General features: G+C 44.5%; 1 protein-coding gene across 2 annotated transcripts in view; it reads left to right on the top strand.

Moving 5' to 3' along the window:
- The window catches only part of LOC135394565 (teneurin-m-like), a 261414-nt gene that overhangs the window by 135543 nt on the left and 107942 nt on the right, over positions 1-17929 (top strand). The window lies entirely within an intron of this gene.

The raw sequence follows: 17929 nt of genomic DNA, 5'->3' as shown, positions 1-17929 counted from the left end.
ATGGTGGACGTTAGACATCACTTTTATATTCGTCAATCCATTCTGTTGCTATATGCGTATTGGTTCATTATCATTAGGATACACAGCTTCATCGTTACAGCGTTCGAAAAATTGCGTGCATGCTGTTCTGCAGGGAGGATAGTCCTGGCAGTTAAAGCACAACTCAGGAAAGGGGTGCCAGGATTCGAACCTGGACCTCCGGATTTCCGTTCAGACATGCTGCCACTACACCCCGACAGCAGGACTTTCCCCTGAGCTTTCGCCCCCTTTCCCCCGTTTTTTTCTCTTTCGTCTAATAAATATAACCCCCCCCCCCTGAGCTAGTGTGCCTGAAGTACAAGGGGGGCGGGGGGCGGACCACCGATAACGCTCTTCCCATTCTGTCTTACATCCTTCTCACTCACTCAGTCATTCAAACAGGAGGAAGGGAGACATCATGTGTATATTAAGTAAACAACGAATAAAGCAGAGGCGGACTACAAACATGGACGACACCAACACGCAAGTCTTCAAAGCCCAGAATCAATCAATCAGATGTGTCCAGTGATGTGTCCACCTCCGTCCCGTGCTTCTCCCTGAACGTGACAGGACGCAGTTAACAAGTAATTCACGAGCAAGACAATGAGCTCATCAGCTTGTGAAGGGCTTCTTCACCATATTGCCCTCCCAATTGTAGGAAAGATAGGATGAACATATCGGAGAACATTACACATTTCGGATCATCCAAAGTCTAAGAATATGTGCTGTTGGCACCATTCAAGCCGGTGCTAGTCATTGGCACTGCAATCCCGTGCGTTCTGAGCTTCACTCTATGAAGTTCGCGATGAAGAATTCTGGTAGGAATAGTCCAAGCGAGATACGTACGCAATCCATTCTCCAGTGACTTGGATTGCTTTTGTTTTATGCTTCCTGGACACAGACCGTGTCAGTATCAGAGCACTGCTTCTGGAATGCTTGCTATATTGTCACGACTCATTGATTTTTTTTTGATTTTTTACAAAGAAAAAACGACTCATATTCGACGTGTATGCCAACATATTCCTTATATGTCGACATGCTCCTGAATAGCGTGTCCACTGCAAGGACTTACTGTTTTGCTCACGGACGCATGCGCATATAGACGCACCTACAGTTTTCGTCCTTGAAGCAGTCATGCTCCCCCCCCCCCCCCCCCCACACACAATTATGTAGTGTTAAATGAACCGTTTGATAGTTGGTACAGAAACGTACAACAGCCACCTTAATTCAATGTCAATTGAGATGTGGCAGTTGACGAAAAGGCACCAGCATTGGGATTCGAACCCACACCTGTGCCGGTTGCAGATGCCACTACGTTAACTCAAGGCGTTTGAGGCATTAAGAGGCGTTTGCCGCCAGGCGTATCGACCTCGAAATTATGGAGCTCCACTCCCCAGTGCTTTTACTCACTATTGGGCATATGTAATATCGTTGCAAAAGAGCAGAGGGCGGCACTTTTCTTGCATCTCTGTCCCTCTTTGCTTCTTCCATCTTTTGACTCTCGAACCAGGGAAAATATTTACCAGAGGTAGGGGCGTTGTATGTGAGCGCGGATGTATCGTGTTTTGCCAACGCAAAAGTACTGTGGACATTGTAGATTGCGGTGCAAACGAAACGTTGCTTTTTGCCGTTGGGTTCGCCTGAGCACCCAATGTCCTCCGGCGATGGCATCCCAGAATTCCTTTCTGTACCGCTTCGTTCTCCATCTCAACTGCGCACACATCCTCCACACATAAACCGGAGTCGTCCGCCGGAGATAGCCAGGAAGATTCCGCCTTTGAAAGGAAGCGCTTGCTTTTATTTCGCCCCGTTTCAGACAAGAGCAATGGAACGCAGAAATGTTACGTACTTTCCTAGTCTCGGTTGATTGTCGTAAAATGAAAGGTGGCATGCCCATGTTCTCTTTCAGATCTTCTGCAGCACCGTGCTCTTAAATTAAACGTGGAGAAAGAGTTTTGGGAGAGCTTAGTGCAAGTGCATGCCTGGGTGTACTACTATGATACGGAGGTTTTTGTTGGTGGTACACTGTATAGGGGACGAAATGAGCGTACGTATAAAGATGAGTTTTAAGTTGTACAGTTTGGAGAGTAGACTGACGTTTGTTTTATTTTTTATGAATATATTTTTTTTTAGTCTATAGAGGATTCGAAGTGGCTGAGTTAGAGGAGTGCACCGATTATAGTGACCGGCAGCACCGGGTTATGCAGCCAAGCGGACATCCTGCAGCATATCCATTGTTCCAAATGTCCATTTTATTTTTCCTTATAATCTAATCTAATCGTGTGGGAAAGTGCATGTAACTACTGGATGACTAATTACCTAAAATTCATTAATTAGCTCTTTAAGTAGATGTTTTTGGGAAAATGCAAGTCGGCAGATTTGGGGGCATTAATTATTAGAATCCACCCTCTTTTTTTTTTTTTAATCTGGAAACGAACACGTACATTGAGATATAAATAACCGAATTTAAATATATGCAAATGAGCCGAAACCAGAACTACGCACTTCTCGATCGAGAATTTGGCGATTTATATATCAAAAGTACGTGCTCGATTCAGTATATTTAAAAAAGAGGGTGGATGTAAATAATGACTGGTTCCAATTCTGCTATCTCCCATTTCCCCACAATTATCTAATTAATACATTTAGGTAATTAGTTGTCCAGTAGTTACTTATACGCTTCCCGGCGAGACGTTCGCATGGCCACGTAACCTCCATGTGAAAGCCTCATCTATAGGTAACTCTCATATTTTTATTATAAAAATTAAAAGAACTCTGTAAAAGATTAAAAATCGCCCTGTATTAATTAATTTGATCTAACCTATACCGGGTGTTTCAGTTAAATCCCCGGGCTAAATAATTCGCGAACCGGTGCACCAATCGAATAACTTTCTTTTTTACAAGTATCTGTCCAATACCGCCTACAAGATGTGCACCGCGTGAACGAGCGGAGGCGCTCATTATTTAAATAAAAATTCAAATGAGTTTCGTGAAAAAAGCTAATTTCTAAAGCAGGGTGCCGTCACCATTAAAATGGGTACTACTCCTTTTGGGACCTTCAGTGGACACCTATTAGAGAAAAATCTGCCACCGAAGCGGGTCATTTATTGCAGTAATTAATTGGTTTCGGTTTACGTGTTTTTGTCGCGGCTGGTCGCGGCGAAGCGCAAAAGGACGTAATTCATTGGCGTAATTCATTGGTGTAAGGACGTAATTCATTGGTGGACATGGGAGTGAAAGAGCGTCCTCTTGCGCTTCACCGCGACCAGCCGCGACAAAAATATGTAAACCGAAACCAATTAATTACTGCAATAAATGACCCGCTTCGGTGGCAGATTTTTCTCTAATAGGTGTCCACTGAAGGTCCCAAAAGGAGTAGTACCCATTTTAATGGTGACGGCACCCTGCTTTAGAAATTAGCTTTTTTCACGAAACTCATTTGAATTTTTATTTAAATAATGAGCGCCTCCGCTCGTTCACGCGGTGCACATCTTGTAGGCGGTATTGGACAGATACTTGTAAAAAAGAAAGTTATTCGATTGGTGCACCGGTTCGCGAATTATTTAGCCCGGGGATTTAACTGAAACACCCGGTATAGTTATATCAATATAATGTTATTTACAGATTTACTGCACACGTTCATAGGCTTGTTTCGAGCCAGTTAACTAAAGTCGCTTTAGCACATGGTCATATATTACATTAGGTCAGTGTGCGTATTTTATGAAAAGAAGTTGTGCTTCGTATAATCTGCACTGATTCCGAGAAATAGTTGCATTTTTAGGAATGTGTCAATCGAACCCTGTCAATCACGAATCCTCGAATCCTAGGGAGGGATTCGAGATTCGGGAATCTGAATCCCAGTGCCCAAAACGGCGAATCCAATCTTTCGAATCCACCAACTACGTTTTGTTTGTTTCTTTCGAAAATTGGTGCCTCTGGACTTCGCCGAAAGCCTGGCGAGTGTTTTCTTGTTTGTTTACGCTCTGGAGCCGGTTTTCGTCACCACCACCACCACCACCACCACCACCACATTGCTCTGGACTGAACGAGTTACAAGTTTAAAAGTAACGTACCTTTGCTTTTGTTTGTTTCTTAGCTTTATGTAAACAATTCAGACTCGAGAATTTATGTATTTCCTGTAGTCGATGAACAACGTGTTAAATAAATTGCATTTAAGAAGAAGTAATAAATGGAATTTTATTTATTTATTTGATTAATTGCATTTAAATATATGGGTACGGTTTCTCCTGAAAGTTAACTATTTTTAATCTGTCTTTCATTTAACAAAAATATCACATTCTGCTTCAAAGCACTTTTCAGTAGAAGTTTTTTTTTTCCTGACTTTTTAAACTCTTTCTTAAGAAAGGATTCGAAAGATTCGAGATTCATAGATTCGTGGATTCGCAGAACCTACCTCGGATTCGGATTCGTCCAGTCTCTAGCATTTTTCATGAAACAAATACAGGGAAAATGAAAATGGTGTATGCATTTTTTCTATCTGACATTTGTTGACATTTTTAATATGACATTTGTTGACATTGTTAAGTAATAGAATTGAGGTAGTCGTGTGATGCATAAGAAGGGCATTTGAAATTACTGCTATACCAGCTTTCAAGCTCTCACGTTGCGTAGCTTACACTCGTTTATCTTGCCTTCTTATTATTTTTTGGGTATTGTTGCTTTTTATTGACTGATTAATTGAAACAAGAAAACAGTGAATATGTTAGTCCCAAAACACTCGGGCTTTCGTTCTTTTTGATACAGATTCGCTTCATGTTGTTGACCAGCATATGTTGCACTTGGGCAATACACATCTATGACATTGTGCTCCTTTCCCCTTTCTTGCTGGATCTAAACCCGGCGCTTACTATTCTTCTTTGCTTTTTGGTCAAACTCTCTTGTCATCATCATCATTACAACTACACAAATACAGTATGCAGCTGTTCAGCAAACAGGTCGCATACCGTTCCTTACAACGAAGTTTACAATAATCAACGACCAGGGCACTTCACCGATGCATATCCAGCGTAATTCAGTCACTTGGGATAACATGGGTTCGCTGTATACAGTCCGCCCGTGACGCAGTCAAGCGGGATGCTGCTCGACTTTACGAGAATGACAGAATGACAGGATAGGATAATCAGTGCGATATATTTGAAGCAGAGTACGAATAAGCAAATAGCGCGTTGTGCCAACATTAAATGGACACGATGAAAACGTAATATAAACTTCCTGGTGACGTAACAATGAGCTACCTTTGTGGACTTCATAAGGGTGTACGACAGCGTGATACAGGTCTGCCCTGAGATACGGTAAAATTTAATCAGCGAGTTTTGTCTTAAATTGGTGGTTTGATTGATTGGCACGACAGAATACTGATGGTGAAGTTGCTGCAGCGAAAGCACTGGCTCTAAAAAATTAAGATATAAATAATTGACTGCGAATGTAATTAAAATATTTTGCACATTGACTATCACGTGAAAGTATGTGACCGTTTGGAGTAGCCCGCACGGGACCAATAACACATCCGCACAAGCACCGTACGAGTGTCACTGTAGGCATACCACTCAACCTACTGTATCTTAGCAACGAAATGGGGTGTTTGGCTACATACTCACAGGAGCTTACACCATACGAGCCAATAACCATGGCGCTGGAGCGAGTGTTGTCACTGAACCCTTCATCAGCTAATTAGTTCCTCTGCCACGGGCAAAACAAACAATGTCCCAGGTAACAACACCAGGCCCAGGAAACGGGTGCTGCTTTCCAAGGGGAACGTGTAGCCGAAAGCTGGCATTGACAGAGTCGAAATCGATAATGCAGATCCGACCCTAGTGATGCAGTGGGCCACTGTGAAATTGATGACTTTCTTCGGCTTTCATGCATCCCTGGAAGAACGTTGTCTCGAAGAACTGCTGAACCGTACGTTTATGTATGGTTTGAGATGCCAGCAAAGTGTGAACAAACTAGGAGTGTAAGCTGCTTTCGTAATCAGCTTTACGGGGGAGCGCCAAGGCTTGAAGTTCTTCGCTCATTTGCAAAGTGGGACCTCAAAGAAGGCCTTTTCCTTTTAACACATGGATGGTATCTTCATACTAGGCTTTACTTTATGACCGTGATGTATGCGCAATTAATGCTTAAACGGTACCAGCGGAGTTCATATGGCGTTAGTAAAAAGCTGGAATGCGAAGAAGCTAAGCGCTTGCGAATCTAAGTACGAGTTCAATAAGAACTGTTTGGGCAGCTTTCCAAGAAATCCACATGACTAGCGCGGTATTCTGTTTCCGGGCGCTAAGCTCAACGCAAAGATATAAGTACCTCTCAACAAAGGCGTATACGCATTATGCAGTACTGCCATCATGAAAATTGTTACTTCCCTAATATCTTGTAGTAACAGCTCGCGGGGGAGGTTGCAAGTTTATCTATTGATTTCGCTCGTGACGAATTGGAATTCTCCTGGAACCATCACCTCTTATAACCATGCCGCTGTCTGTCTGGCAAGAGTTGTAATTCTGTTGATGCAATTTCTTGGATATAGCGGGAATATATGTTGGTCTTAGTACAAAACGCAATAGGGATCACCACAGTTGACACGCTCGCAAGGCAATCTCTGTTTGAACAAAAACTGTTTTGAGTGAGAAACAGTAATTTCATACGTGCCGTAATCTAGATATACAGGGTGTCCCTGATAACGTGTCATTAAATAATAATAATAATAATAATAATAATAAACTACGACACCTAGAATCATGCGGTCAACGGCATTTGTTCTTCCTTGATTTTTGCCACTCCCTGATGTGAATGTCTTGTAACGTAAGTTTTATAATGTAAAATTTTGCGAACTGAACTCGGGAAGATCACGTTTTTACTCCATCAATGTGAAGAGCGAGCCGAATTTACTCAAATTCACGATAATTGACACGGGTATTGAGGAGCTATCCCATCGGAGAAAATAGCCGAACATCATGCTTTTCTGAGCACCCCGAGCATAGCGCGCGACGACTTTTTTAACGCGATCGTTCTCAGTTCGACGAAAGGGGGTTGCAAACCCAGCCCACACCGGGATAGTAGAAAGAGATAACAAAGACATGGCTAATCGCACCCGGCTTCCGTTCGGATCATACCTTCCCTCCCCCCCCCCCTTCCAATTTCAGGAACTGTCACTCTTTCTACTATCACTCTGTGGGCTGGGGTTGCATCGTCCTTTCGTCGGACTGACAACGAATGCGCTCAAAAAGTCGTCGCGCGCTATGCTTGGGGGGTGGGGGTTCGTTTATCTAAAGAAATAAAAAAAAAAAAGACAGGGCGGTCTGCCTGCCGAGACGGGCGGCAAGTTGCCACAGAGAAAGAAAAAAAAAAGGCAAGCAAGAAGAAAAAAACGGGACACAGCAACTAGACACACGACACATGGAGCTGTTACGTTCATGGCAAAGTTCGGTGGCTGTGTCATCTGGTGGTCACCTTCGGCTCACACCATACAGTTCGCCATAATCACTTTCAGTTGGTCACAGGTTCGTTGTTCACAGTTGTCATAGGTTGTTGGTAACTCAGTTCAGTGTTGTCTATTTCTTCTTTGCTGTCAGAGAATATCTAGGAGGTTATTCTCCTTCATGAAATCTAGGACTATGATTTGTGTTGCCCGCCGCGTTGACATTGGTCCAGTAGAGTAAATGAGTGACTCCAGAAGGGGGTCTGGGTGACCTAGGTTCCTCATTTTTTCCATTAGGCGTTTCCTTTTTTGTTTGTATGTTCTGCAGTGAAGCAAGATATGTTCTATATCACATCACAGGTGTTGCACAGCGCATCTTTACTTCGTCATGTGATGCAGAGGACGTCCTTAGTCTTGGCACTTGAGTTCGCAATCTCATTAGAAGCGAAGATTCTTCCCTTGTGAAACCCCTTGTGACGCAGAGGGGGGGGGGGGGGCTGTTTGCATCGCTGTCCTGGCATCGGGGTGAAAGCGCCATACATGTTCATTTATAGCAGTTTGTGCTTGAGCATTACTTGGAATATCGGGGAGTGTAGGAGGAAGCCTTGCAGCCTCCTTGGCTAGTGTGTCGGCTCTTTCATTTCCAGGTAGGCCCTTGTGCGATGGCACCCATTGCAAGGCGATTATATTGCCCTGATCTCTAGTTCTCTTATGATTTCGAGTATTTGCAATGCAACAGGGTGGTCTTCGTAGTTGTTGGATATTGCTTGAAGGGCGCTATGCTCAGGGAGCTCAGAAAAGCATGATGTTCAGCCATTTTTTCCGACGAGATAGCTCCCCAATATCCGTGTCAATTATCGTGACTCTGAGTAAATTCGGTGCGCTCTTCACACTGGTGGGGTAAGAAGGTGACCTTTACTTTGCAAATTCCCGAGTTCAGTTCGCAAAAATTTACATAATAAAACTGACGTTAGATGACATTCACATCATGAGGTGGTAAAAATGCCGTGGTGCAGGGGGTGCAGTTTTTTCATTATAAATTAATGACACGTTTTCTGGGACACCTTATTTGTACCTTAAAGGAAACTATCCAATGACGAAGTACTGAACATGATCAAATGTTCATACATGAAATTATCGGCAGACAAAACGTGTTCGCAAATATCACAGGAAGAAAAGACGAATCAGTGACGCAAACTGTTAATGAAAGAGAAGGGATGTACAAGTCTTCCAATGTAAATAGAGCAATGAACTCATCAAAATAAACACAGATAACAAAGAGGTAAAGAGGCTGATTGAAGGTCGATATCAAACACGAAGATATGGGGAGATCAAACCTAAATAACAGTAAAGAATGTTGTGGACAGTTTTGACGAATTTTGTGGCATTACAATGCAGGTTTTTGATAGCGGAAGCAAAGTGCAAGGAGGGCACTAAACGCTGAGTGTATTTCAATTTCTGCAAAACGGTTGACACGCACATGTGGATATTATTATTATTATTATAGGACTACGTATACTATAGGACAGGGTAGGACTACGGATAATTTGGACCACCTGGGGTTGTTTTAACGTGCGCCGGAAATCTTCGACACATGGTGTTGGAAGCAATATTTACTTCCCCCGTCGAACCTGCGATCTTGAGGTCAGCAAGCTAGCACGTTACCGACTGAGCTGCCGAGGACGGTGCTGTCTTAGAGGCGCTATAATGTTTCTCCTCGCCGAATGAAAAATGTCGTTACCTTTACACCAACACAAAAGGAACGGAAATAACCCGTTGCGTCGTGCCAGGAATTTTGGCACTTTAGTGTCCCTTTAAAGGGTGGCGCGGTAATCATGGTTAGATTATATCAGGAGATAAACAGATCGCTCCAGAGGCGAGCCACCGTCTAAAAGTCAGTAGAGGCGAGGACCGAGGCGAAGAAAGGCTGGTGCGGCGGTGAACCACAGCCGCAGATGTTTTCACAGGGTAAACGAACGGTATTGAAGTTATTGAATGCCACCCTTCAGGGTGTAATGAACACACGCCAATGAACACATGTTGTTGATAATGAACACACGCCATGAGCACGTCTTGCGGGTTGCACCACACATCGCATGTTGGGGGAGAAGCCCCACGCTGCAAGGCCAAGACGTGGTTTCTGCAGAGAGGTAAATGCGACGCTTTCCCACATGCGGTGAAAGATGGCCGCAGTGCACGTTGCGACCGGTGGTGGAGTATGAGGGATGTCTGCGTGTGCATGGATGCAAGGGATGTTGTTCTTCCGGTAAACCCTAATTTACCTAGCGGATATAGCCGAAATAAGCGATTGGCGATCCTCTTCTTTGTCATTTTCTTTTTTTGAATAGCCAGCAGGCTCTATGTCTGGCTAACGTTTCCTCTTCATTTTATAAATAAACATATCCCCCCCCCCCGCCTCCATTTGACTAGGAGCTGTGACGGTGAACAGTGGTAAGCTCTTAGTCAGCGCAGTACTCTTTGGGTCTCAAGTCGTATAATTAGGCCAAGTAACGATGATAAAGCGAAAGAAAAACAGGTCTAGCGTTGCAGAAGCCGTCATATCAGTGTTTGATATTATAACGTGCAGCTTATTATTATTTCACGGCGTGGTTACACAATAGAAACGTAATGTTTTGTTGAAATTATACTTCAAGAAATATTAATCGCTCGTGAATCTAAAGTACCAAGGACATGGTATACGTTTCATATGAAACTATTAATTTAAAAAAAAAGCGCACACACACATACTATGGAAAAGTATGGACTATGGACTAACTATGGTAAAGTATCAAGGACATTTATGTGTACGGAACTTTTGCCACCTACTACAAGTAAATGTACCAAATTCCATTTGAAATAAATTTGACGTCTTGAATGTAACTATAAAATTTGCCTAGGCAACGTCACATTCGTTAGCTTTAGTTTATTTATTCTTTTGAGAGGAAGAAAGCGCGTGCTATGTTTACCCCGTTCCGCACTGCAAAATACGCGTTCTACTACAATCGTAAAGCTGAGAAAAAAAGAAGAAGAACTGAAACCAGTCGCTCCAAGACGCACAAACTGTTGCAAAAAAAAAAAAAAGAAAGAAATACATCCAGCGGCAAGGGGCCCAGTGGATAAAACCATCAGCGCGGCGGTGTGTGTGTGTGGGGAGCGGGGGGGGAGTATACGTTTATTAAGAAAAAAAATAAAGTAAAAGTTAGCCAGGCAAACAGCCGGCTTGCTATTCCAAAAAAAGACAAGGAGAAAAACGGAAAAGAAAAAGAATGCGGTGGTATCTCCAAGGCCGTGCTGAAGACTGGGAGGTGGATGGGATTCGAATCCTTCCACAGGCTGTGCTGTCTGAAGTTTTCCTTTGGTTTTCTGACAAACTTTCCAGACTGATGTCGGGACGGTTCCCCCTGAAGTCGGCCCTGGACACATAATAACCCCCTTTCTCCCATTCATTCCTGCTGTTCGCTAATTACCTGTCCACGTCTGTACGCCGCTCATAACCACAGCTGTTTCGCGGCGCTAACACGAAATTTAAAAAAACAAAACATTAATGAAGTCGTAGTTGACTGCAGTGTTTTTTAACGCATATTTCTAATCTCACAATGAATATCGATTCCGTTTCTTGATACGTCTCCTTTGTGTCATCCTCGGAAATCTCTACCCTTTCTCCTCAGCTGCACACGTCCCGCTTCTCTTATTGTTCATTGAACAGCCGCAGGTGTTACAGGGACACTTGACTACATATTTCGCGACAGCCTCTTTCATGCCTAATACCTTGCAACGACACGCTCCAAAGGACCTTATATCAAGAACCACGTGATCCTCTATTAATCCCTCTTCCAGCAATTGTTCCTGGTTCCTATTTCCCGCGATTTTAATTTCCGAGCACCTAATCGAGACCACTTTATTACGTGGGCAGCGGTGCATGAAAGAAATAAAAGAGGAGAAAATAGAAGTGCGTTCGGGCTAACCCCCCCCCCCCCCCTTAAACTCACACAGGAGAACTGAAAAGAGAAAGAAAGAAGCTGTGAAAATGGGGGCTACCAAGCTCCAGGGCTCGATGCAAGCTGGCTCTGTGCCGGATATTAAGCGTTATGTCACATCCGTTCGACAGTACACAGGCCACGGGTCGAGAATATGCCAACATACACAGAGCGCCGCGCACGTTGTGGAGAGTGATGAACGATTGGCGGATGTCATCTCCTGCTAACCGTCAGTTGGTCACGATTTGCATTTAAACGAGGTCGTTATTGTAATGCAGGGGGCTTTCATCCAGCAAAGACCATGGACTGGATAGAGCCGCGGCAAATCGATAAATTCTGGACGGCGCTGGCGATCGACTACATATGCGTCCAGCTTATAAATGGCTTAGTAGCGATCATAGGATCCCGAACTTTCGAAGCACTGAGCGAACCCATAGAGATACACATGATAAAGTTGTCTACAGTGTCTCGCTGAGTGAAAAATTAAAAATTAAAGCGGATAACAGTTGGCTGGGCGGATAGGGTGAGATTGAAATACAAAAAAAGTTTATAATGGTGAGGGCGATAATGCTCTATCATAGATGGAAGATGTATAGTGGATATATGTTGGGTGATATATATTACTTGTCACCAGACCACTCTGAGGGATTTTGGCCGTAGCGCGTTTTCTCGTAGCGAGTTCGTGGACCTCAGATGAACCCTGAAAAACATGATCACAGAGTTGAGAGTAGTTTGTAAATTCTAATGTAAATTCTAAAATCTGGGCTGGGTGCGTCCTGAGAAAAATCGGCTTGAGCACAATTAATTCGTCGTAAACAGTGTTGAATCGGACCACATAAATAATGAGTCACACAATGTAATGAGCACGTAGCCACACACATGTGGACCGACTCACCTTGTGCTGTTTGACTGTGCTGTGACTCACCTCACTTTACACTCACGTGTAAATGTACTCCCAATTATTAATTACTATAAATAATCAGGTTAAGTTACCTTGTCTCAATCAGCGAATCTATTTAACACCTGTCTGCACAGTACACACATCCTTATCTAAGTTAGAAGGCGTCATACATCCGACATCTCTCTTCAAGGGACACGGCGTAGGTTATTGTCTTCGTCTGTCCAATTTGCAGTGTTATATGTGGACGTTTCCTGTACTCTCTGTAGCCTACTGAGAGCATTTCCCATCATCCTGGTGACATCGTTCTCTCCTCTGATTTGTTGAAAACAGGAAGCGTACGCCTTTTTGTGACACTTATGCAGAAATATTAATTGTCACAAAAAGGCGTACGCCCGCTTTTTCCGCAAATCAAGAGTGATAGAGCACTCTTCGAAATGAACTTCGCCGCATAGCACGGTCCTAGCTAACAGTCATCTCGAATGATATCGTTATCTGCCCTGATTTGTTGAAAACGGGACGCGTACACCTTTGTCACACTTATGCTGTTCACAATTGTCATAAAAAGGCGTACGCCTCCCGTTTCCAACAGATCAGGGAAGATAATGATATCATTCGAGATTATGGTTGGCTAGGAGCGTGCAGTGAAGTCCATTTTTAAGAGTGAGGCATCACTCTGTACAATATGGTTGGTCTTCAGCGTGCTATGTGATGAAGCTTTGTTTTAAAGGAGGTTGGAGTTGGAGTTGGAGTTGGACGGACTAAACATAATACGGGGAGGTTGAACTTGTCACCTGACAAGTTCTGCTACTCCGAGGAGGTAAGAACTCCTGTACGCATGCATTTAGCCCGTGCAGTGGTTAGTATCGAGTGTGCCGTGCGGTGAAGTCCCCGTCACCACATCTGTGTTCCTTGTGCGTGTGCGCACACTGTTAAAACAGAACTTCACCACATAACACAGCGCGAAGCCAACCGTTCTTCAGAGTGGTACCGTTCTGTCTTCCTTCATTGAGAAAGAAAAGAGAAACACCAAGATTTGCTTGGTGTTTGTCTTTTGTCCCTTCAGGTTCGCCCAAGCTTATCATCCCAAGCGCCCAAGGTTCGCCCAAGCTTCATCGTCAATAGATTATGTGGTAAATTCCTATTTTAACCGTGTAGTCTGCAACAGACAAACGAAAAAGGAATACCATCACTTCCACTGACCTCTATACTATGCGCGGACTATGCATTTACGGTTTGCGCGGCGCCAACTTTTTCGACGGTCGTACCGAGTGTGAGGACTTCCGGTGCACTATAGATAGCGTCCACTCGTTAGGGTCCCGCGGTATACGAAGCCTGCGTGCTGTGACACTGGCGGAGATGCGACGCTACAACGGCGGAGAGTCGGAGGTATGAAAAAGACGCTCCCTAAGAAAGCCAATGACTAGGATGGAACGCCAAATTGACAAATGCAACCCCCATTCGTTATCGCTGAATTCCAGTTACAAGATCCTATCCTACAGCTGGGCTCAGCCGCCGCGAAAGCAGAGCAGACGATATGGACACTAGGACGTGACGTCGCACTGTTGTCGACCAAGTGGAAGAAACTTCCGTAACTAGAAAGCGGCTTCACTCCTCTCGTAGAACATTGTAGCAGTAAGCAACAACAACAGCAACAAATAAGTAAGCAAGTGAGCTGCTGTAAATGTGAGGAAAGGGTCACTTCCTGGGGTCTGAGGAGGTGGCGTAGAGAAAGCAGTATGTCGGACACAAACACGACAGGACAAGACTGACTCAAGTCAGCAAATACGACCTTTACAAGAACACTAGGTCCAAGCAGCGACAACATTACACGATATTACAAAGGACCAGACAGGCTACAAACAAGAGGAGGGTAGGAGTCTCCTTGCTCTTACTCAGAAGGTTCCGCGCTCCCTGAGGAGAGCGTCGCAAGCACAGCACATCTTGAGAAAGCCTGAGGGATGGGCAACACGGGAAAACAAACACGAAACAGCGGCTCAAACTAGCCACATTTAATTCTCACAACAGGAAAAAGGGGAAAACACACACGTGCGGACACAAGGAGGAAAACGAGTAAGATGTCACGGAAGGCGTTTGAAGACAGACGGGACGCTGATACAATAATTCTCAGGATGGAGTTTGTCCACTAGCTTGCATGCGTCTTATTATTGTTATCGTAATAATAAGACGCTCATTATAATCGTCTTATTATCATCATATTATCTGGACGTGCGTTCCACGAAGAATAGGGATTAGTGGACACTTCCTAGCTTAGTGCAGCTCGAGCTACCGATCCCGGCTCAGAAGACAGCTGAAAAAGAATAGAAAAGTGGAGGAACGCAGCCCAGGAGGGACTGCCGTAGCAGCTCTGCGGTGCTCATACTATAACGGGAGCTGCATGCGGTCAGCAAGACTGAGTAATGAAGGGTCAGACCTTTTTAATCGTGCCAAAATCCTTCGCCCTTTAATAAATGGGCTCAAACCGCAATAATTAAGCCTCTCATCAGCGGCATGGTTGAAAAACGACCAGTGAGAAAGTAGCGCACCTCGGATCGGTACCTCGTAATTAACGGGCACGCAACACCACTAGTGTTTTCCCCCGGGAGGGAATATCGCTCGCGTAACGCCTTTCGCGTTACCGGTTTTTCTTGACCAACTTGGAGGCCGTTCATCGTTAGCAGGGGATTAACTAACATGTTCATCCATCATCTTCCTGCGCTGTTTTATGGAGGACGCTATTTATCCCGTTTTACTTGTTCCCACCTTTTAACCACCTAACCACTTCTTACACATTTCACGCGAGATGAGAAGTTTGAACGAAAACACGCGTATAAGTACACCATGAAACGTCAACAAGAATTACGAAAGATGTGCCAGCGGTAATTTGTTTTCTCCTTTCTGTAGTAAAATATTTGAGATATCGTAAATATGCGTAAGGAGCGGGGAAACATACAGAGATAATAGGAAGGGAGTTGCCTCATCTCCACCTCTCTTACATCTCCACCGGTTCGCTGGATTTCTACCCATCTACATACAGAGATAATAATACGTTTGATATCTCGGCGAGTTCCGCTTCCAGAGAGACGAGTGGGTAATCGTGGCTTCTCCGACGTCACACTGCCTCTAACGTCGACTCAGTATAGTCGCTGTGCGCAGCGGCGCCACGCTATTATTCGGAATGACATTGCTCCATCTCCCGATTTGTTGAAAATGAGAGGCACACGCCTCTTTGTCTCTCTCTCTCTCTCTCTCTCACACACTCACACACAGAAAAAAAGGGGGCATGTGCCGAGAAGGTGAGTGCTACGAGAGTTTTTTTTTTTTAATTGCATGTTAGCGCCGCGAAGCAACTGTGCCCATGAGCGGTGTACAGACGTAGACAGATTGAGATATGAAGAGAGAACAGCAGGAAAGAGTGGGGCAGGGGGTTAGTATGCTTCCTGGGCCGACTTCAGGGGTAACTGTGCAGGCATTCGTCTGGAAAGACTACAGAAAAACCCAGGGAAAACCCCAGACAGCACAGCCGGTTCGGGGAGCTATGAGAGTGTTCAGTATAGTGAAGTGCTGTGTACTTGTAATGCCCGCATCGTGCTCCCTCCTTTTTTTCCGCAGCGGAATAGCGGTTTGGCTATATTAGAAACTGATTGCGGAAAGTGTTTACGTTACAAACATTGGACAGCGCGATCCTCTTCTCTGCTACAATTACCGCTACCTTGCGGAAGAGGGGAAAAAAAAAAGAAGAAACGAGACACCAGTTTGTTTGTTTGTTTGTTTGTTGCATTAGAATTCAAGCCAACATGTGCGGCGACGATCTCCTCGTGCACAACAAACACGAGTGAACAGGACTAAGATGGTTTTTAGAGCGTAGGGTTTAAATTATCTCCGCTATCCAATCATTCTGTGCAGACTATGCGAGGGAGACATGCGCCAAATACTTCATTGCAAGTCGCGGTACATAAATTGCATGACATCGCGTTAATTAAATAAACTCTTTGCTTCTCACTGACGAAAGACTGCTCTTCAAAGGTGTGCTGTGGTGCAATGGTGTGCAACTCTGTGCGTTTCTGGGATGTGCTATGGTCGCATTATTCTGGAAAAGGATCACATATCACCCGGGCATTCTGTAATGTTTGACTCCCCTTTCTTCAGAGGTCACTCCATTTTGGTGTGTGCCGGCATAAGAGATGGACGGATGGAGTGGAAGAGGGGCACTGTATCAATAGAGCGCAAGAAATTCACATGTTAATGACAATGTCCACGCCGTCCGAAAGCATCGCGTGTCTTTTGGCCTATGCCAAAGACATATGCGAAGGGACAAGAACACGTGCGCGGGACCAACTTTCTAAGACATTACCCTTCTTTGAACAGCAAGATGACGCAGTGGGTGCCGTGGCTGTGACCAAAATTTTGTCACACGCGTGCCTACTAATTTCAAGCAGCTCAATTCGCATGAATTTTTGAAGCAACGATCTTTTCCCTGTTTCCTTTTCTGGAGCTGTAAAGATATCTCCCAAATATTTCGGGTTTCCCCGCAACACTCTAAAACTGAACTTCGCCGCATGGCACACTCTGTGTCAACCATTGCCACAAATGATAGGGTTATCGCTCCTGATTCGAAGAGAGAGAGAGACGGCCGGACGCCTTTTTGTGTCAATTTGGATAATTGACACAAAAATGCGTACGCCTCCCTCTCTCCTCGAATCAGAAGCGATACCCCTATCATTCGTGGCAATGGTTGGCGCAGAGCGTGCTATGCGGTGAAGGTCAGTTTTTAGAGTAAGTTTGGTTGGTTCGGTTATCCGGAAATTCGTTATCCGGACGAAAACGAAGGACTGCCGAGGTGTTCGGATAATCGAGGCATGACTGTATACGGACTGAGTGAATGAAAACAAAAATAACATGGAAACGTCGGCTCCATCAACCTGAATGACGGCTAATGCACACCTGTTGATGAGCAAAACTTGGTAACACTTATCACTTATCCATATTACGAAAACAGAGCAGGAAAGTGAAGGAAGGTGACGCACACACAAAGTCGTAAAGGTCACAGGTAAATTGAACAGCGCAGCCATAAAATACCGTCCAGCGAAAATGCTGCTCGATTAATTAAGAATGGCCTGGAACAATTCTATGCCTCATTTCACTGACCCCTTGATGCTTGTGTATGCTAAATAAATGTACATAATACATGTAATGTAAATGTCGTTTCATCCATGCAACGACGTGTTCAACATACAAAGCTAACGTTCTTGGTAACGATAGGGTCACCGTATCCATCACGGCGCCTCACTTGCTGGGTTGTGTTTTTTGACTACCTTGACTTCTAGCTATTACGTGAGTTCTGCGAAGCCAACCTTGGTTGTGCCGCAACTGGGACCTCGCGGAAATGCATTCGATCGATTCCGCGGCCAGCAATTTCCGAGCGGTATCGCTATAGCAATAACTGTAGTTCCTAAGTTAGACTCGTGCCACTTGATTTATGAGATGACGAGGTTCCGGCGTGTGTTTACCGCTGAAACTCAAGCAGAAAGGGAATATTGCTCTCGAGTTTGATCGTTGAAAGGTAGACAATGCAGGCGGCGTAGAAAATGTACAGTTCATCTCTCT

Source organism: Ornithodoros turicata, chromosome 5 (genome assembly GCF_037126465.1).
Source record: "Ornithodoros turicata isolate Travis chromosome 5, ASM3712646v1, whole genome shotgun sequence".
Taxonomy (NCBI): Eukaryota; Metazoa; Arthropoda; class Arachnida; order Ixodida; family Argasidae; genus Ornithodoros; species Ornithodoros turicata.
Note: the sequence above shows the minus strand (reverse complement) of the source record. Positions and strands in the feature narration are given on the sequence as shown.